Here is a 21,958-nt window from a genome sequence, read left to right as displayed (position 1 = left end):
TTTGTTATTGTGTTTTCTGACTTGTTATAATGTTTTCTGAATTGTTGTTGTGTTTTCTGAATTGTTATTTTGTTTTTTAGACTTGCATTTGCATTTGTAATTTGTTATTTTGTTTTCAGAATTGTGATTGGTTTTGCACTTCTCTGCCACCGTAATACGATCATATAGATTTTTCTTACAAAAGGTTCTTACTGTTTTCACACTCTCAACTTCTATTGTTGTTTGACTTAAAAAAATAATTTACTCATCATCTCCCTGCTGTTCCCATGGCAACAAGAAAAAGTGTCCAAGGAACCGGTCCCTGAACACTGCAAAGAAAAAGGGAAACATGTAAATTAGAGCAATTGTGTGCTTATACAATAGGCATCTGTTACAACCATGTAATACAGTCCCTGCACCTAAAGCTGCTGTAATACATTTTCAGACCCTGGAGCTAACCTGGCATTAACAAAATCCATTCCATGGGCCTCATTTATAAAAAGTGCATATGCACAGATTTTATCTTAGAGTGTGCGTATGCTAAAATCCACGGCAATGTTCACAATAACGGTCTTTGACGTGGAAAAGTACTTAACAGTTAACATTGTTAACTGTTTTTATTTATAACATCTGCTGCTTTGTTTCTGTGAAAATTAATAGAGACATCAGCCAAACTTTGTTTTTGTCATTTACATCAGTTATATTTGTATAAAAGACACTATATATTTTTGTGTCAGTACATTAATGAGCAGCATTAGTAGCCTAAACTGTAAACATAAAGAAATGCCAAATCACACACAGGTTTTTTCAGACCGGAGACCAAGACCATAAACGTGTAATAATTTATTTTATTATGATATGGTACAGTTTTTCTTTCAATACTATTTGTGATATTAAAATTTTTATTAGTTGTCATAGCAAATGATTTGGTAACACTTTACAATAAGGTTCATTAGTTAACTACATAGTTAACATGAACTAATAATGAACTGCACTTATACAGCGTTTATGCATCTTTGTTAATGTTAATTTCAACATTTACTAATACATTATTAAAATCTTGTTAACATTAGTTAATGCACTGTGAACTAACATGAACATCTGTATTTTTATTAACTAACATGAGCGTAGATTAGTAAATACAGTAACAAATGTATTGCTCATGGTTAGTTCATGTTAGTTAATATATTAACTAATGTTTAACTAATGAACCTTATTGTAAAGTGTTACCAATGATTTTAAAAGTAGGATGGCTCACTTTTTATAAGATGACGGAAAATTTTATTTGAATTCGTAGTTTATTTTTACTTTTGGAAACCTAATTGTTTTATAATTACTATTATTATTATTATTAATTGTTGTTTCTAGAAGTAGTAATTTTAATAATAGTCAATAGAAAAAATAGAACCACACACACATTGTTTGTCCACAGAATAATTACACATTATTAAATAAAAAGTGTCCCTCTACCTCTGCCAGCAGGACCTCAATTTCAGACTCAGTAAAGTTGTTTTTTTCTTTGTGCTCATCATTCTCAAGCACAGAAATTCGGATATTGGCGTGTGCCCTTTTATATGGTAATTAATTAGGGGGCGTTTACAAGGCGGAGATCTGACACCAGTCAGCTGCGCACAATTTCAAGATCATTTGCGATTTATAAATGTCACATCTGGAAGAGAGGCGTAGCACATATTTTTGTGCGCACGTTCGTTTTCTCTAAATCGCACTTATGCACTTTTGAGAAATGATCTTAGAACAAATTTAGGACGGTTTATACGCAACATTTTATAAATGAGGCTGCACATTTAAACACATTTCGTTACACCAAATACACAAAATAATGTTCTTTTTAGCAACATCATATGACCCCTTTAAAATCGTATGGCCCGATTTCACAGACAGGGTTTAAGCCTAGTCCCAGACTAAACTGCCCATTTGAGCTGTCTTAACTCAAAGCGACTTGCACAGACATTAAAATAGTCATAGATTTAGCCTGTTCTGGATTAAACAAAGCTGATTGCAAGAGGGAGGATTAGAGCTAGTCTATGACTAAATTGAAACTTAAATTCGTTATTTAACTCCTGCTTAGTACTGTTTGTGAGGGAGCATGGACTATTTGGAATATCTAAAGGAAGACAAACATGCACAACAGAGGCCAGCCACAGTACTTTTGGATAAGAGTAATCCATTAAATTACTTTGACATAGCTTTTCAAGACAGCTTTTGGATGTACAAAGAAAATGCATTGGAGATAATATCTTTGCTTGAGCCTAGACTTTCCTGTCTGTCTCTGAGAACCAAGTTCTCTCCAAGTTCTGCTCACATTGAGGGTTTTTTTGCCATCTGGTACCCTTCATCGTGAAACTGTTGATTTGTGTGCATCATCAATAAGGTGTATACTGATTTTTTTATGAGCACCATCAGACCAACAGTATGTGCTTATACTCAACCTAATCAGGCTTATACCAGGTGTTCTCATTTAAGCATACTTAACTTACTCCAGGACTCTGTAGTCTCCGACTAACTAAGCCACGCTCATGAAAGGCACTTACATGTCTTAGTTGAACTAGTATGCAATAAGGCCTACTCGTGGCTTAATCGAAGCCCTGTCTGTGAAACAGCTGCAAAAACTCTTTCAGCTGTTGTACCAAATTAACTTATCCAGTTCTCTTCAAAGTCAGAAATCATGGATATAAAAAAGTCTTTCTCATGGATGAATTAAATACATGCAGCAACATAAATTACATGCTTACAATACACTTATAGAGTAAACACTTATATTTCAAAAGCAAAAAAGTCAAATATATTTCATTTTAACCTTCCTGACGTGCTTTCAGAATAATCCGTGGATGTTTATAATTGATGCCCATTACATGTGCGGTGTTAATTCCTTTTATGAGAAAATATCCATTTAGAGGACAGCACATTTTAATCAGGTTGCAGGAATGTGGGCGGGTGTGAAATCATAATTATGTGGCTTCTTGTATGTTGTATTTATAGAATCTGAAATCATGAGTCATCCTGTAGATTTTTCATTTGTCTATCAGTTCATTTTCTGTACTGTTCTGTCACAGGGAGTGCTGGAGTCTATCCCAGCATGTCTCAAACCGAAGGCAGATGATTATTTTACATACAGCAGAACTGGAAGTGGCTTTAAATCCCTTTCATGCGCCACAATACGACTCAGGCAGCTCTTCGGTTCTTGTCATGATTGTAAGATGTACTTCAGTGCTTATGCCCATACCAGACCAGTTTATTGAACTGTACTGAATGTGTGGTCTTTTCTTTAATGAGCAACTCGTTTATACCTGATTTTAACTGCAGGCACTTGACATAGACTTTTGAGCTGAGCACATTCTACACAGGATCACCGATCACCACCAGGTGCACATTTGTTAGACAGGCTGTCCAACTTTCTGTGATGCAAAAATCAGATGCGTGTGATGGTCTGAAATTGTTCCTCGTTCTCGTTCAGCAGTATAATGCACCCTGTCACACTGCAAAAAGTGTTCAGGAATTGTTTGAAGAATATGACAATGAGTTCAAGGTGTTGCTTTAGCCTCCAAATTCCCCAGATCTCAATCTGACTGAGCATCTATGGGATGTGCTGGAGCAACAAATCTGATCCATGGAGGCCCAACCTCACACACTGCAGGACTTATAGGATCTGCTGCTAATGCCTTGGTGCCGGATACCACGTTCAGAGGTCTTGTGGAGTACATGCTTCAACGCATTAGAGCTGTTTTGGCATCATGAGGGGACCTACAAGTGGTTTTAATGCTGTGCCTGATCAGTGTGTAAGTCATATAATATTAGTCATAGCCTAACTGAATGTGAGAGACAAGAAAGTTTAACAGAGCCATTTAGGCATCCGATTAAGTCAATGTGCATTTTTTTAAAACTATTTGCAAATGGTTCAAATGCATTACTTTGTAATAGATTCAAGCTCATTACAACTATATTTCTTTTACTTTATTCCTTTTAAAACCTTTCATTAATTTCTTTAATTAAAAAGACCACTACATTCTTAACAGCAATGCTCAATGTCGAGTATAAAAAAAATCACATTTTGTGTATTTTATTTGTGGACTGAATTCTGATTCATTTAATAATTCCTTTTCAGAAAAAACAATTTTTGCACGTAATCCCCCCACCCCCCATTTATTCTCAATGACAGTTTAATAACTATTTTTAATCGTGTTGTCATGTCTTAATGCACTGAAACAGACTTATATTTCTTTCTTTCTCTATGTAATATATTACTATTACTTAGTACCCTTTGTTCCATCTGCCAAGGTGTTAAATTTTCTTAAAGGGGTCATATGATGCGATTTCAATTTTTTCTTTCTCTTTGGAGTGTTACAAGCTCTTCGTGCATAAAGAAGATCTGTAAAGTTGCAAAGACTAAAGTCTCAAATCCAAAGAGATATTCTTTATAAAAGTTAAGACTTGTCCGCGCCCTCCTAAATGTCTACATCACTGTGTGGGAAGATTTGCATAATACCGGCCAAATGTTCACGAAATGAAAAAAGGCATAACTTTTATTCTCGCTGTAGTATTGTTGGAAAGTAGCTCCTGCATTTTTTAGGCCGAAAGGCATAGTATAGTGTGTTTCGTTGTGAAAGCGAAACTACTTTTTTTGGTCTTCCAAAAGAGGACGATATCTGGTTGCAAAGACTAAAGTCTCAAATCCAAAGAGATATTCTTTATAAAAGTTAAGACTTGTCCGCGCCCTCCTAAATGTCTACATCACTGTGTGGGAAGATTTGCATAATACCGGCCAAATGTTCACGCAATGAAAAAAGGCGTAACTTTTATTCTCGCTGTAGTATTGTTGGAAAGTAGCTCCTGCATTTTTTAGGCCGAAAGGCATAGTATAGTGTGTTTCGTTGTGAAAGCGAAACTACTTTTTTTGGTCTTCCAAAAGAGGACGATATCTGCTTCGTCATGCCTGGAGCTGATCCGTGCTGGTCACTGAGGAAATACATCAACTTAGTGCTGTGTATCACCAGATCTGCTTTCACCGTGGACGGAGCGGAGTCCAGCCCCGGGGTCGTCATATGTGGTTGCCGCAAGCCCGCCGGACGCTCATCACTCTAGCCCACAGTGTGTGACGCATTTTATGGAGGACTGTTTCCTGAACCTGCAGTTCTGCATAGCCTACAATGGGTCTGTGCTCAAAGGCTGTTCTATAAAGTGGGGCAGTTCCAACTTTGCAAGGACAACTCACAGCCTGTACATTTTTTACATTTAAAGAATTTGCCACTGATGATTCAAACGTGAGTTTTGAGCAGTGTAGAGTAGCACTTGTTGTTTGTTGTTTCTCCGATCACAAATGCAGACATGGTTTTATGTTTACGCGGCGCGATACGCAATGCTACGCAACGTTGTAAAAACACAGTCATTATAATCAGTAATTATGTCTCCACTGGATGCAACAAATGCCTCCTTTGTAATGGGTTTTATTGGTTTTGTCTCTTCCTGCTGGGAGATGGCATCACAGTATGTTAAGGGGCGAAGGACCAGCAAAGGACCAGCTTAAACCAGCAAAGGACCATCTTAAACCAGCAAAGGACCAGCATAAACCAGCATCCCAGCGTCAAAACATACCTAACCAGCATATGCAGTTTTTTTCAACAGGGTCATCTTCGGAACACAAATTAAGATATGTTTGATGAATTCTGAGGGCTCTCTGACCCTCCCATAGACAGCAATGTAATTACCACAATCAAGGTCCAGAAACTTAGCAAGAAGATCGGTAAAATAATCCATGTGACATAACGGATTCAACCATAATTTTACGACTTTATTCAACAATTCCTCTCCTCTGCGTCACCCTGGTGCCAATTTGGAGAATATCCACTGAACATAAACAGCCTATGCTATTCTGTGTCATACGTTTTCTACGCTGTTGTTCACACTTTGATTTGAACAAAAACAACGTTTCCGCATGACGCAGAATAGCATATGCTGTTTATGTTCAGTGGATATTCTCCAAAATGGCACCAAGGTGACGCAGAGGAGACGAATTGTTGAATAAAGTCGTTATTTTTGTTTTCTTTGTGTACAGAAAGTATTCTCGTAGCTTCGTAAAATTATGGTTGAACCCCTGATGTCACATGGATTATTTTACCGATCTCCTTGCTACGTTTCGGGACCTTGATCGTGGTAATTACATTGCTGTCTAAGGGAGGGTCAGAGAGGTTTCAGAATTAATAAAAAATATCTTAATTTGTGTTCTGAAGATGAACGGCGGCCTTATGGGTTTAGACCACGACATGAGGGTGAGTAATTAATAACAGAATTTTCATTTTTGGGTGAACTAACCCTTTAACTGCTACAAATCAAAGATGTTTTGATATCTACAACTTACCCATGAACTTTAAATGTCACATACAAAAAACCTCAGTTTAAATGTTGAACATTTATTTATTTTTGTCATCTTTTTTTCGTCCTGTAAAGCCTTACATTCAGAAGTGTTGCTAACTCCACTTGAGCAGTAGAGGCACAGTGGTAAAATATATTAATTGACTTTATTTATGGATCATAGATAAGCTGCAATTCAAATGTATGCAAAATGATTGAGAAATATTAACAAATATTTCCAAAATGATTACCATTCTCAGCCTGGGCTGAGGGGAAAACCTTAGGGGCTTTGGAGGGGAAACACACTTTTGTCAGGAAAGCACTGTAATTGTCAGAACAATCCAAAAATGCCACTTTCCCCTCCACTGCTTCTCATAAGAGGAAATGTGTTGCAAGACTGAATTCAGTCCGTTTATTTCACACATTTAAAATTAGAGCTCTAATACATAATGTAGCAGAATCCATTAACGGCTGGGTTGTTTGTGTTACTCAGTGACAGATGGTTTTCTCTGAGAAAGGATGATGTCTTTAATGTCTCTGGTGAGACTGTGGAGCTCTTTCTGAAGGCCCTCCATGTCATCAGAAACAACAGGGCCGTCTTCAGCTCCTTCCCCCAGACTGCTCTTCTTCTCCTGGCCTTGACCCTGTTCTACGAGCTGCTTCACCACCAGACTCTGGTACTGAGACAACAGCTTGTGCTGCTCCTAAAACACACACACATGTAGCCTCTGTAGATTAATTGTGTTAGGATGTGAAATAGCACTTTAAGGGTTTTGTTTAAAGGGGTCATATGATGCGATTTCAAGTTTTCCTTTCTCTTTGGAGTGTTACAAGCTCTTGGTGCATAAAGAAGATCTGTAAAGTTGCAAAGACTAAAGTCTCAAATCCAAAGAGATATTCTTTATAAAAGTTAAGAGTCAGCCAAGCCCTCCTAAAACGGTTCGTTCTAACACGCCCCCACATACCTACCTCACTATGTGAAAATATTCATTTTACTTAATGCCGCCCAAATGTGCACGCAAAGAAAGAAGGCGTGGTTTCAGGAACAGCAGCAGTGTTGATGCAGCATGTCAGGGAGACGCTGTGTTTCAGTGCAAAAGCACTTTATTTGGCCTTCCGGAAGTAGATGCAATTAGGAATCATTGGTTAAGATTTATTTACAACAGAACAGCACAACCCAGATGTTCGAATTTGTGCAACGCATTTTATGGACGACAGTTTTTTGAACCTAGAAGAGTACAAGGCTGGCTATGCACAAAGGTATGTTTAAAAAAAAAAAAGGGTCAATTCTAAAACTTTGCTATGACAATCTGGCGCTTCTGAATCAGCGACTGTAAGTATGTTTTGTTATGTTCAAATGCGGAGTTTTGCGCAGCGCAGAGTAACGTGTCGTGTGTGTGTGTGTGAGAGAGTGTGTGTGTGTGTGTGTGAGGGGAACAGGGTCACATCACAGGAGAGTGAACGGCCTGTCAGAAATCATAGCACGTCAGCTGTCTTAACCGCGGCTTGTGTACTGCTTCATCACTGTGTCTGTCACGCGACTCTGTTGCCCTTTCGGGCTTGAACTGATGGTAAAACTAACCACATTATTAACTGTCTTGATATTTACTTTGAAAGCTTGAAGCTCGTGATTATAGTAAGGGGCGTTACATTTCCGACGCGTGCTTGTGGTGTTCGGCCAATCACAATGCACTGGGTCAGCTGGCCAATCAGAGCAGACTACGCTTGTCAAAGGAAGGGGTTTTGCTGAAAACAACGTGTTTGAGAGAGGCGGGGCATAGAGGACCTACAATAATGCACAGTATTTGAAAAATAATGTGTTTTTTGAACATTAAAGCATGTCAACATATTCTGTTACACCAAATACACAAAATAATGATCTTTACAATAGATAGCATCATATGACCCCTTTAACTAGAAATTGGATTTCAATAAAAAAAACAGGACTGCTATACTAACTATGCACAAGCATATGGTTCACTGCATTTTATTTTTTATATTTAGCATTGCTTTTCCTTGTTGTCCATCACAAAAAGGCCAGTTGAGAACTACCATTTAATGGATTTTATGCAATGACTCTGTCTAATACTTGACTGTATATTACAGGTTTGTGTTTCTTGGCACAGCTGTATTTTACTGTAGGTTTAGGGGACACGTTTACCTCGGGAATCTTGCTTTGCAGGAAGCCGATGATATGCGGCACACAGCGTCCAGGTGCATGCAGCATGCAGTGTGTGATGTTCTGGAAGAGCAAGACGCTGGTCAGATGAAGCACAAGCGCAGGGTCTTCTTTATCTCTCAACTGCTCCGACAGAGCCTGACGGTGCACAAAGAGAGCCTGCCTGCACACACACACACACACATATCAACCATATGTACACCTTGTTATGACTGCATTTGCTTCTAAATAGGGATAGTCATCAAAATAAAAAGTAACCAAATGAATTATAACACAATCATAATTAACAGCATTTTATTAAGTCGGCATAAAATTAATATTCACCTGATCTATTTTCTAAATGCATGTTATATATTTTATTGTGAACGTGTTTTGTTTTTTAAAAAATGTTTTGATCTCTGGTTACAGGACTTCCTGTTGAAAATGCAGGACTTCTCCAATCATCTTTCTCCACTTTGTCAATGCATAGAAACCACACTGTGCATATTTTTTGACGCTACTTCCATTTCATCACTACTTTAACATTTTCTGATTTTGACTGCAATTTCAATCACATTTTAATGACAAACAGATTAGTAACAAAACTTAATTTGAGCATGTGATGCATGGTTTCCTGTGATTGTGATTTTAATTCCTGTTTTTTATTTAAACCACCTCTTTGCATTTATCAGCAATTAATCGCAAAGGTGTGTTTGCACATGCTGTTTGTTTTTAAAATCAATAATATGAACCAAAACTTAATGTAAAATAGTGCTAAACCTGATTAGAAAACAAACAATAATGATTTAACCATGAGAATATATTGTAATTATTCAAATTATATACATAAACATAGTCAATGCAGTGCAAATGACTCCTTATTTCCTACATTTGATTACTAAAGAGCAGACAATTTAGTGATTAATGCCGATGCAGTATTGGAAAACGGAAGTGGCTCTACCTTTCTCTTTTCTTATCGACTTTCTTCAGAAAAAGCCCGCACTCTTCTGCACTCATCTCCAAACATGACACAAAGTCTTCAATGGCCTGCAAATGGAAATGGTAGTCTCTCACATGTTCTCCATTCATTTTATTGGAAAATCTGTGGAACTATCTAGAATGGATTTAAACATGACACTCTACTCTCTTAAGCATTATCAAATTATTCAATTATTAATAAAAACATGCAGTGAGCTGTATAAACGTGTAAAATCTGAGCAGTTCTGTGAGCACAGATTCCATGCGGTGTCATCAAACGCACCTTTCCATTAAGACTGTTGTGTAGCTTCATCAGAGGAGATTTAACTTCATCTGAGAGCTTTGCCAGAATCTTCAGCCTGATCTGCAACACAGTACCAAACACAGACACAACACACATGTAAAAGAGAGACTTTGCAAAAGCACATTGTAAGTGCGACAGGAGAAGATATAATGCTGTAATCTGCACTTTTCATGATTAGGTAATTGCAGCAGCTGTAATGGTATTTTTTATTCACTGTTCAGCTCTATGAGAAAGACATGGTAACAAAGCACTGAATAGTTTGTTCTCCTGTCAAATGCATCAGATTACAGAAGTGCAATGTGCTGTGAATGCATGTCCAGATTATGAATGATCAGTTGACTGTACCTCACTGGTGATGGCAGTTGAGCTGTCCGAGGTCATATGCTCAGCTGCCACAAAGCTCAGCAGCACATTGGTCACATCCGTACATACAGTCCTCAAAACATGCCTGGCAATGGCAGCCTGTGTCTCTTCTGGTGTGTACAGAAAAAAAGCAGGGAAATGAGCGAATTATAGACTAAAAGAGAGGAAAACATCTCTGTAAATTGTGTATGCTTGGTGAATACACATGCAATGATTGAGGAGCTAAACCCGATAATTCTCGACAATTTTAAAATTGTGGCAGACAGAAACAGGTCTACGGTGGACGAGAAGTGCAAAACAAATCACAATTCTGAAAACAAAATAACAAATTACAAATGCAAATGCAAGTCTAAAAAACGAAATAACAATTCAGAAAGCACAACAACAATTCAGAAAACATTATAACAAGTCAGAAAACACAACGACAAATCCGAAAACAAATTAACAAGTCAGAAAACACAACGACAAATCAGACAAACCGGAAGCGGTAGGTATAGTTTGAGACAGCGCCATTGGTTTGGGATTACTCACCGCTGACTGGACGAGACATCTGTCAATCAACGTATACAGGGAAGAACCAGCCGAAGAACAGCAGAGTCGTGGTAGAAAGTTCGGAGATGGTATTAAAGTAGCTCAGTTTAAATGTATTGTATGAATTGCCCTATGGAATAAAAAATATGGGGTGTCTATTTAGATTTAGTTAAAAGTGGCTGTAAAACATCTGCTCCAGTGGCGCAGATGGATAAGCGCATGTCATTGGCTTTTTGATGCGATCGACCCGGGTTCGATCCCGCCTTTTGCCTAACTTTTTTTTCCACCCTTTTCAAATCTCTTATTAGCAATGGATTCTATTTACACTAAGTGAAAATGCTATTTACACGAAGTGCATGCTATTTACACTAAATGCAAATACCTATTTACACTGTTAAAATAGCAGAATTTCTACTATCAAGTATACTACTTGTTGCAAATAGTGGCAATTATCTGCACTTCAGTATTGTAGTACATTATAAAACAGTATGCAATAATAACGTATTGAGTGTAAATTATAATTTTAATTTTAATTATTACATGGATGCCACCTTATTGGTACAATAAAGCCCTCCCTACACCTACCCTAACCCTACCCGATACTTTATTTTCAACTTTTTGATTATTTCCTTAATTTTTATTGAAAATAAATGCCTTTACGATGTGATACGAGGTTTGAAAAGGGAGAAAAAAAAAGTTTGGCAAAAGGCGGGATCGAACCCGGGTCGATCGCGTCAAAAAGCCAACGACATGCATTTTTTTATTCCATAGTAAGGGCAACTCATACAATACATTGAGCTACTTTACTTCATAAACTGAGCTACCATCCCCGAACTTTCTACCACGGTTCTTCCCTGTATACGTTGATTGACAGATGTCTCGTCCAGTCAGCGGTGAGTAATCCCAAATCAATGGCACTGTCTCAAACTATACCTACCTCTTTTTGTTTGTCTGATTTGTCATTGTGTTTTCTGACTTGTTAATTTGTTTTCAGATTTGTCGTTGTGTTTTCTGACTTGTTATAATGTTTTCTGAATTGTTGTTGTTTTCTGAATTGTTATTTTGTTTTTTAGACTTGCATTTGCGTTTGTAATTTGTTAGTTTGTTTTCAGAATTGTGATTTGTTTTGCACTTCTCGGCCACCGTACAGGTTGGTTTTTAGTCCACAAAAGCTAAGGAGACAAACAAACCTGAGAAGAGTTTGGTTCCTTTCTCAAAGAGGCGAATGTTGTTGTACAAGTTGTTGATCTCCTCCTGAAGATCCTTCATGTTTTTCTTCCGACTCCCTCCTGCTCCGGTTGAACTTGTGGACATGAAAGCTGCACTGACCACTTCCTGGTACATTTTACTCAATGGCCTGGCAAAACAAAAAAGCTGAGGTTCTGTAATTTCATTTTCCAAACTTTGTGGAGATTCAAAAGCCTCTAGATGACTGTTCTGTGTGAAGATTTGGTGAGATAAATATTTTAATTGGAATGAACAGCTGTTAATGCACCACAACACAACATGCCATTAATGTGACATTTTTTTTATCTATTCCAATTCCAATCTATTCAATGTGCGCAAGGAGAAAATGTGTATTTTTTTTTAACTTTATCATAAACACTTGATGCTTGTTTTTTTGGTCTCCATATGCTTGAATGTCATGGTTTGAACCTTTGTATCTGCTCTGCTAGTTCCTGCAGCATCTCCTCAGAGCTGTCACACACTTTCTCCCCCAGCGCCTCCATGATCTCCTCCACTGAGAGGAAGGACATGTCTCCTTGCGTATTTCGGCCTGTAACACATGCAAGGTCACAAACTAAAACAGGAACTACAGCTGTTTCCTACTATCATGAGAAATTTTACCAAGAAAGTAACACTTTACATAAAAGTGACATTAGTTAACATAAGCAATAGCTAACATGAAATATTTCAATACTAACCTATTTTATTAAAGGTTGTACATTTCTATATATCCATTTATATTCATGTATACATTTTTAACAAGTTAAATAATACTAAATAAATAAATATTAACCCTTGTGCGTCACTTAATAAAAGTTACACATAGGTCCATAGTGGACAAAAATGTGAAGTTTGGGAGCACAGAGTTAAGTTTGGTCTCATTTTAAAGAAGACCCATGGCAGATTATTGTTGAAGTAAAAAAAGTTTAAAAAGTGAAACCAAAAAAAAAAGTTATAGAGGTTTAAGTTTATGAAAATGATTTATGAACGATATTTTATATAAAATATATATTTTATGAAACATGTTGAACTCTATACCTGCTAGAAAATCAAAGCCATAAATCTAATCAAGTTGTATTCCAAATTTGAGGTTGATATCTCAAAAAATTAGCTTTCAGTTAGATTTTGTTTGGGCGCAGTACCAAATTTTCCCCATTAGATGCCAGCAAAACTCTGCTGGTGCACACAGTGGTTGGATTTGTGATTTGCATCATTTTGCAGTTTTTCTCCCTCAAATATTACAAGAATACACACAATTTTTTTTGTGACACACATACAAACCACACTCCGACATTCATACCAACACACCCACACAATTATAGCTGCATTATTTATCCAATGTGCGCAAGGAGAAAATGTGTATTTTTTTTTAACTTTATCATAAACACTTGATGCTTGTTTTTTTGGTCTCCATATGCTTGAATGTCATGGTTTGAACCTTTGTATCTGCTCTGCTAGTTCCTGCAGCATCTCCTCAGAGCTGTCACACACTTTCTCCCCCAGCGCCTCCATGATCTCCTCCACTGAGAGGAAGGACATGTCTCCTTGCGTATTTCGGCCTGTAACACATGCAAGGTCACAAACTAAAACAGGAACTACAGCTGTTTCCTACTATCATGAGAAATTTTACCAAGAAAGTAACACTTTACATAAAAGTGACATTAGTTAACATAAGCAACAGCTAACATGAAATATTTCAATACTAACCTATTTTATTAAAGGCTGCACATTTCTATATATCCATTTATATTCATGTATACATTTTTAACAAGTTAAATAATACTAAATAAATAAATATTAACCCTTGTGTGTCACTTAATAAAAGTTACACATAGGTCCATAGTGGACAAAAATGTGAAGTTTGGGAGCACAGAGTTAAGTTTGGTCTCATTTTAAAGAAGACCCATGGCAGATTATTGTTGAAGTAAAAAAAGTTTAAAAAGTGAAACCAAAAAAAAAAGTTATAGAGGTTTAAGTTTATGAAAATGATTTATGAACGATATTTTATATAAAATATATATTTTATGAAACATGTTGAACTCTATACCTGCTAGAAAATCAAAGCCATAAATCTAATCAAGTTGTATTCCAAATTTGAGGTTGATATCTCAAAAAATTAGCTTTCAGTTAGATTTTGTTTGGGCGCAGTACCAAATTTTCCCCATTAGATGCCAGCAAAACTCTGCTGGTGCACACAGTGGTTGGATTTGTGATTTGCATCATTTTGCAGTTTTTCTCCCTCAAATATTACAAGAATACACACAATTTTTTTGTGACACACATACAAACCACACTCCGACATTCATACCAACACACCCACACAATTATAGCTGCATTATTTATCCAGTTGGCTCTATAATATGCAGAAGCAGAAAACAGGAATTAAGCGAGTATTTGCTTTATAGGCCAAACCTGAAAAAAATTGCACCATCTAGTAAAAAATAATACAAAATAAAATTTTAAAGCCTTGTCAACAGAATGAAAGCCTATTAACAAAAATTGCATCATTTTACAGTTAAATGGCACTGCGATTAAAAATAGCAATTTTAATGGGTTTCAATGGGGACATTTTTGTCCTTAAGGTCCTGAGAGAACCCATTTTTTGTACCTAGTGCAAAACAGATTTATTAAAGTAAATTGAAGTGAAATAGTAAAGTTCCAATAAAAATACACATCTGTGCCAAAATGTATGCAGTTGGCAATAACACAGTTATTATATAATATATATAACACAATTATCAAAAAAAATAAACTAAACCGAAAAGGACAAAAATGTCCAAAAGGTCGCACAAGGGTTAATATAGTAATCAGAAAGTAACTAGAAATAAACAGTAAGTCATCAACTGATAAGCACAGAAAAACAGTGTTGTTTATTGTTAGTTCTTGATACCCAAAGCCTTTTCATTTGTTGTGTGTGTGTTAACAGTTCATACTCTGAGAGGTGTGTGTCGTCTCCTCATCACTGTCTTCTTCCCTCTTGGCCTTCTTTTTTGTTTTGCGAATTCGGATCTCTCGGGCATTTCCGCCTCCACCTCCTTTCACGCTTCCGCTGCCCTCTGAGGAACAGAAAGCCAACAGCAGGCTTTTTATCAACAGTACTTTCTACTGCAAGCTATGAAAATGATAGAATCAAAATCTGAGTGATGTATAATAACTGAGCTCATCAAGCCATACTCTTTTTTTTTTTATTGAATCAGGAAGTTTGGTCAGAACATACTGAAGGGCTAGCTACTAGCGTTTAGTTTGCATTATCCGTGAATGGCTTCTCGATATTGCTAAGCTGAAGCAGGTGGTATTGGGGGGAGAAAAATCATTTGCACATGAGCCTGAGTGTAATGCTCCATCTTCCTGGAGGAGAGATACTGTACATTTTAAATGCGTTTAACCCCTTACAATTAATGTTGTCAACTTAATACACTAGCATATAAATGACCACAAAGCTAACAGCAGGCATGGACTAAAAGCCACAAAACTTCAATTCTGATTTCATTTTTAAAAACGAATCAGTATCGTCTGTGCTTCCTGACCCCCTTTACAATGATCTGAAATAAACTCTCCTTACCTGTAGCCTTCTTCCTGCGTTCGTCTCGTTTGTCTTTCTTTGAAGAGGTTGAAGTCTCCAACAAAACTGATGCTTGTTTGACATCATCCTCCATTATCAGAAACACAGGGTTGTTCTTCACTTCCTATTGTTAAAGGAGAGAAGTTAAACACATCCAATGACAATCCCCTACAAACACTACTATTTCTTGCTGGAAATAACACCATGCCAGTGTGTTCACCAAATATGTGCTGTTGCATAAAATATCTTATTAGATCTGGTTGTCAACATCAGACAACGGACAAAAGCATGTTTCTTCAAAATACCTCGTTTTGTGTTTTGCAGATTAAATAAAGTAACTCTAGTTATTTTATAACTGGATGACTTTAAGTACCATTTATATACTGCTTTTTTGTTTTTTGTATTGTTTTATTAATAGTTGTGCTTTTATTTTTATATTTTCAGTTTTCATTTTTATTTGAATGTTTAGTGATGATTTTGCTAAGTTCTTTTGTTTAATATTACTATTTGTTTTGATTCATTTCAGTTTTATTTTCTATTTATTTCCAGTTACTTCAACTTATTTCAAATAGTTGCCATGGCAACATTACTCATTGTCATTTTGTTTTTCATTTAATATTCAGATTTTATCTCAACGAACAAATATGTTTGAATAAGTTTATGATGTTAATGATGATAACCCTGCTTGGAACAACATGAGGAGAAATTATGAGAATTTTAATTTTTGGGTGAAATATCCCACTAACTTAACTCAATAGCAGGGATTTAAATCCGTCACTCATATTTACACACCAAATAGGACCCACTTAGCTGGAGTAATTTGAAAATATATATTGTTTAACTGATGTGTGGAGGCATTCGAAGTGTATAGTGTACAGGAAAAGTCGCATACCTTCTGTGCTTTCTGTTGCATAATATCATCAAACAAAGCGATGCATCCTGTGATGAACTTCTCGCTGACTACAGAAGTGGAGAGAAGCCTTGCACATTCATGGCCCTCAGCACTTCATTCAACAGAATTCCTACATCCTCCTCCGACAGACTGCTTGGAATCATTGGCTAAACAGGAAATTAACATGAACATTTATGGAGGTATTTTTCATAAATAATAATAATAATACAAATACAATTTTAAAAAAGTTGCATAACTGCACCTGTAGGTCGACCCAAGTGGCTGAGTTGATAGCCTCCTCCACTGAGGCCTCCAACTGATCTATAATGACTTTGCCAACACACGCAGATTTGAGAAAAAGCAATTTGCTGGACTTAAACCGCTTCTTTATGTAGCTGACTGGATCAGGTATTCCCAAACGGGTCAGTGCCTCAAACTCTGCAGGAAAAAAAAAATAACACAACTGGACTGAGAAGAGCTTTACAGGACTGTTCTCAGATTAATATGAATTAATTGACTCATCAAAAAAAAAAAAGAAAAAAGAAGCACACCTCAAACATGATATATATTGATATTTACCAACACGTATTGACACGTCTCAGGTGTGTTCATTACAAGCGGAAAGCACAGTCAAAATTAAGGCAATTAAGGCAAGGTTCAATGTTTGTATTTTTTATCATTTAGAATAGAACAAAAGGCTTACACGGTACAGATAAATATAAATACATCTGCAAAATATATCTAAATACATCAGATTTTTGACACAGCTTTAGTTGGAGGCAGGTGGCATTTATTATTTAGGGCTAGAAAGCATTTTAAAGGGATACTCCACCCCAAAATGAAAATTTTGTCATTAATCACTTACCCCCATGTCGTTCCAAACCCGTAAAAGCTTAGTTCGTCTTCGGAACACAATTTAAGATATTTTGGATGAAAACCGGGAGGCTTGTGACTGTCCCATTGACTGCTTAGTAAATTACACTGTCAAGGTCCAGAAAAGTATGAAAAGCATCGTCTGAATAATCCATCTGCCAACAGTGGTTCAACCGTAACGTTATGAAGCGACGAGAATACTTTTTGTACGCGAAGAAAACAAAAATAACGACTTTATTCAACAATTTGTCTCCTCTGTGTCTCTCCATTTTGAAGAATATCCGCTGAACTCAAACTGCATACACTAATCTGTGTCAGCCGCGCTGCACAGATGCGCCGTTTTCATTCAAATCAAAGCGTAAATACACGTAGAAAACGTATCCTTGTGTCGCGGCTGACACAGAAGAGCGTACGCTGCTTGCGTTCAGTGGATATTCTCCAAAATGGCGCTACGGTGATGCGGAGAGACACAGAGGAGACGATTTGTTGAATAAAGTCGTTATTTTTGTTTCTTCGCATACAAAAAGTATTCTCGTCGCTTCATAACGTTACGGTTGAACCACTGATGACAGATGGACTATTCTGATGATGCTTTTCATACTTTTCTGGACCTTGACAGCGTAATTTACTTGGCAGTCAATGGGACAGTCACAAGCCTCCCGGTTTTCATCCAAAATATCTTAAATTGTGTTCTGAAGACGAACAAAGCTTTTATGGGTTTGGAACGACATGAGGGTAAGTGATTAATGACAACATTTTCATTTTGAGGTGGAGTAACCCTTTAACTCCAGTGCTACGACTGCAATACATTGGGAGTCATCCGTTTTTCTGGGTCCATAATTCCCAAAGAAGGGAAACTGACCATTTTAATGCATAAACTATATGCTGTCATTTCAAATCAACACACCTAAATATCCATTCTGTTTGAGAAAGGACTCAACCCAAGTGCTCTGGGCTTTGGAGTAGATGTCAGGAATGTAGATGGTTTTATCCTGCCTGCCTCCAACCACGGAGCCCTTCAAACGGCCACTGTTAACCAGTTCTTCAAGCACCGCTGATAAACAAGAAAGAACAGTCTAGACGGGCAGAATGCTCAAATAAGAAACGATTATGGAAAAAGGCAAACTGCAATACTTACAGTACAACAGATTCTCCTGAAAACCATAGAGATTTAGCAAGTTACTAATCTGTGTAGGCCTACGGATGGAAATCACAACTGTTAAAAACCACAGAGAAATCATCTTTACAGTCAAAAGAGAATTTAAGGAAAATGTAAGACAGATTAAAAAAAACGTACAACTTGTAATCCACTGACAAATACAAGAAATCAGAGATTCTTAACCGACTAATGTGCATTGGTTTGAGCTTCTGTTATCATTTGTGACCCTGGACCACAAAAGCAGTCTTAAGTCGCTGGGGTATATTTGTAGCAATAGCTAAAAAAACATTGTATGGGTCAAAATTATCGATCTTTCTTTTATGCCAAAAATCATTAGTATATTAAGTAAAGATCATGTTCCATGAAGATATTTTGTAATTTTCCTACCGTAAATTAGGGTTGTGACGGTGAGGAAATTTTCCCACCAGTTAATCAACATGTGACAACACCGGTATCACCGTGGGGGCGGGGTGGGGGCGTTCCCTCTTTTCCTGGCTTTCCGTCGCTTTTAAATAGCTTAAAAGCACCATGCACATTTTACTTTCACTTTCGAATTAGCGGCAGTTCGCATCAATTGCTTGAATGCAACAACAAAATACAACGTCAAACTCACTTTAGCCTATATATAAAACATAGAACTTTTATTAACAAAACAAATAAAAATACACCATGCTATAGGACAGGCTATGCCTAATATAAAATAACAAATAACTTACATAAAGTTTAAATAGGTATACAAAACAACAATAGTAAACATGTATAATATATAACCAAATAAATAAGAAACGTAGAACGTTTATTAGCAAAACGAGTAAGAAAGCTTGGAGGCACGGCATACACCTTGATGTCAAATAAAATAAATAAATTACAAAAAAGTTTAAATAAAGTAAAAATCAGCAAACACTGTGGAACCAATTAAATAAGAAACGGATGTTTATAAAAACTTCCAAAATCATCTTAGATAAACGGCAAAGGTCAACAGGCTTTTCAAAATCCAAAATACTGCCAAACAGGTGCTTTTGCATCTCGTTTCGAAACTAAATCATCCGCGATCGTCTTGTCTGTCTCACCTCACTCTTCTCGTCTGTCTCGCCTCGCTCTTCTCGTCTGTCTCGCCTCGCTCTTCTCGTCTGTCTCGCCTCGCTCTTCTCGTCTGTCTCGCCTCGCTCTTCTCGTCTGTCTCGCCTCGCTCTTCTCGTCTGTCTCGCCTCGCTCTTCTCGTCTGTCTCGCCTCGCTCTTCTCGTCTGTCTCGCCTCCTTTTGGTTGAAGTAACCCTTTAATCAACAGGCTGACAACAGCACATTATTTGGATAACTCAGTAATAGTAAATTACAGTACACCTTTTATTATATATATTTCCATGATCTATCCCGTGATGCAGAGTGTGGAGTTGCTTACCTTGAGATGGCACTGAACAGACCACATACACAAGCTTTGTGTCTGGAGCGGAAAGCTTGAGTGAAGATCACTCCCCTGTTGTACTGATCAGTCTGACCGTGGATCACTCTGCCCAGCCTCGAGTTCAGCTCCTAGCAGAGTGAACGTTACAGAAGCCAGTCAAAAGACCACTTCATTACACATGTGTAATAATACAATTATTAATGATCTCATATGTGTGTTGCTCATATAAAGTTCTAGTATTTTTAAAAATATAAAACAAATAAATGTTATGGTATAAAATGAATGATCAAACCAATATTTACTACATTAACTAGCCCACAAGATGCTCTTTGGAACATTTTTAACCCATGCTGATTAAAAAAAAATATATATAATATAAGATCCACAACATTAATCCTCCCTTAAAATATAAAGCAAAATGTTAGATTCAAGCAGTCGTTTAGTAGACTTTGTTATTCAAAGTGACATACAGCACACTTATTACAGGGAAACAGAGGAGCTAAATCAGTTCATATATTCTATACTAACCTCTGTGCATATACAGCTCATCGCAAATTTCCTGGCTGATCTGTGCAGGAGTCACATACTCTTTCCCATCCAGAGTGTGAACCACGTCTAACTTCTTATCCTCCACCAGCTTGGCCACGACCTCGATGCAGTTCCTCTCAGACAACCTGAATTCAACACACAACACACAGTTAACAAAATCATTTCTGAGGTCAAATCGTACATGACAAGTACTTTCTCATAAAATATTGTTGATTTTTATTTTTTTGTCTTACTCCAAGCAATAGGAAATTTCTTGTCATGAAACTCCCTTTTAACCATTCCATCAACTCTATAAAGCCTACTGTATCATATTTGAGATTTCAATTTTTAAGACCTCTACACGTGATCAAAACTTTGCATCTTCTACATGCTTTCTGTGCTATGATTGATATTTCATACTTTTTAGCAAGTAAAAGGCCTTTTAGTACTATTCAAAAAAAATTCCACCTTCAGGTTGTATTACATATCTCTTTGCAAATTAGGTTTACTTTATTACCCATACTTTACTCCTTTATTCATGTTAAAGGGGTCATATGATGCGATATCAAGTTTTCCTTTCTCTTTGGAGTGTTACAAGATGATTCCCATACACACGCTGTGCAGGCTTCAGTGTGCTTGCCACGGTAAGATCACCGTTGTAGATCATAACGCGGCCCAAAAACATGATGTTACGACGAAAGCGCATGTAAAAGAACAGAAATGATCAGTTCTGACCAAATTCTTGTGCTGATTGAAGACATAAGAACCTGTGGGCTTCAGTGGAAGTTCTCCTGCAGCAGCAACAACAACAACAACAACAACAACAACAACAACAACAACAACATGGTTTTACCTTTGCACAGTATCTGCAAACTGAGCTCTCTGAAAGTCCGCAGCTAGCCGCCTGATTTCCTCCCAGTCTGCAGCCATGGCTTCACTTATTTACAGAAGTAGTGTTACTACAGCGTTGAATTAATCCTAGATTTTTAAACCAGTTCTCGCGCCGAAACAGCAGCAGTGCCACACTGAAGGAAAAGACACGTCAGACGGAAACACACAAGGGACAAACGGTTTTGTGAGTGCGCGTCACTCTCCAGTACATATGCACAAAAAAAAAAAAATTTAATTAATTAAAAAAAATAATATATATATATAAACATTAAAATGTCGTTTTTTTTAACTACAACATATTATCTTATTAAATATAATTATTGTAAATCATACAATTGTAAATACAGTAGTAAATATGTAAATAACAATAATAATATTACAAATTTGAATGCACAATTTTTTTCATGCATGTATCTTAGTATACATTTTATTTATTACTGTTAACAAGTATGTGAGGAATGTAGTCTAAGCAGCAACATATCAGTGTCCATATGCAAAATAATGCATAAAGGCATACCTGCAAAAGAGGAGACTCCTGTCAGCATTTTTATTCCACTTCGAGCACTGGATTTTTGGGCCTTTTTTTCAAGGCAATGGGCTGTATTTCACTTTGTTATGATTTTAAAATTGCAAGAGCATTTAAGTAACTATCATTGCACAGTAGTGCCATATAGGCCGACTTCTATATGTTTCAAATGTTTTAAAAGGGGTCATATGACGTTGCTAAAAAGAACATTATTTGGTG

The 21,958-nt window shown here is 36.9% G+C and overlaps 1 pseudogene; it reads right to left on the bottom strand.

Moving 5' to 3' along the window:
• Window positions 1-6,421: 6,421 nt before the first annotated feature.
• Window positions 6,422-21,362, bottom strand: LOC107548253 (E3 UFM1-protein ligase 1-like; annotated as a pseudogene).
• Between the last annotated feature and the right edge of the window lie 596 nt (window positions 21,363-21,958).

This window comes from Sinocyclocheilus grahami, unplaced genomic scaffold (assembly GCF_001515645.1).
Source record: "Sinocyclocheilus grahami isolate Dianchi unplaced genomic scaffold, SAMN03320097.WGS_v1.1 scaffold345.1, whole genome shotgun sequence".
Lineage (NCBI taxonomy): Eukaryota > Metazoa > Chordata > Actinopteri > Cypriniformes > Cyprinidae > Sinocyclocheilus > Sinocyclocheilus grahami.
The sequence above is the reverse complement of the archived record's forward strand: the minus strand, read 5'-3'. Positions and strand labels throughout refer to the sequence as shown.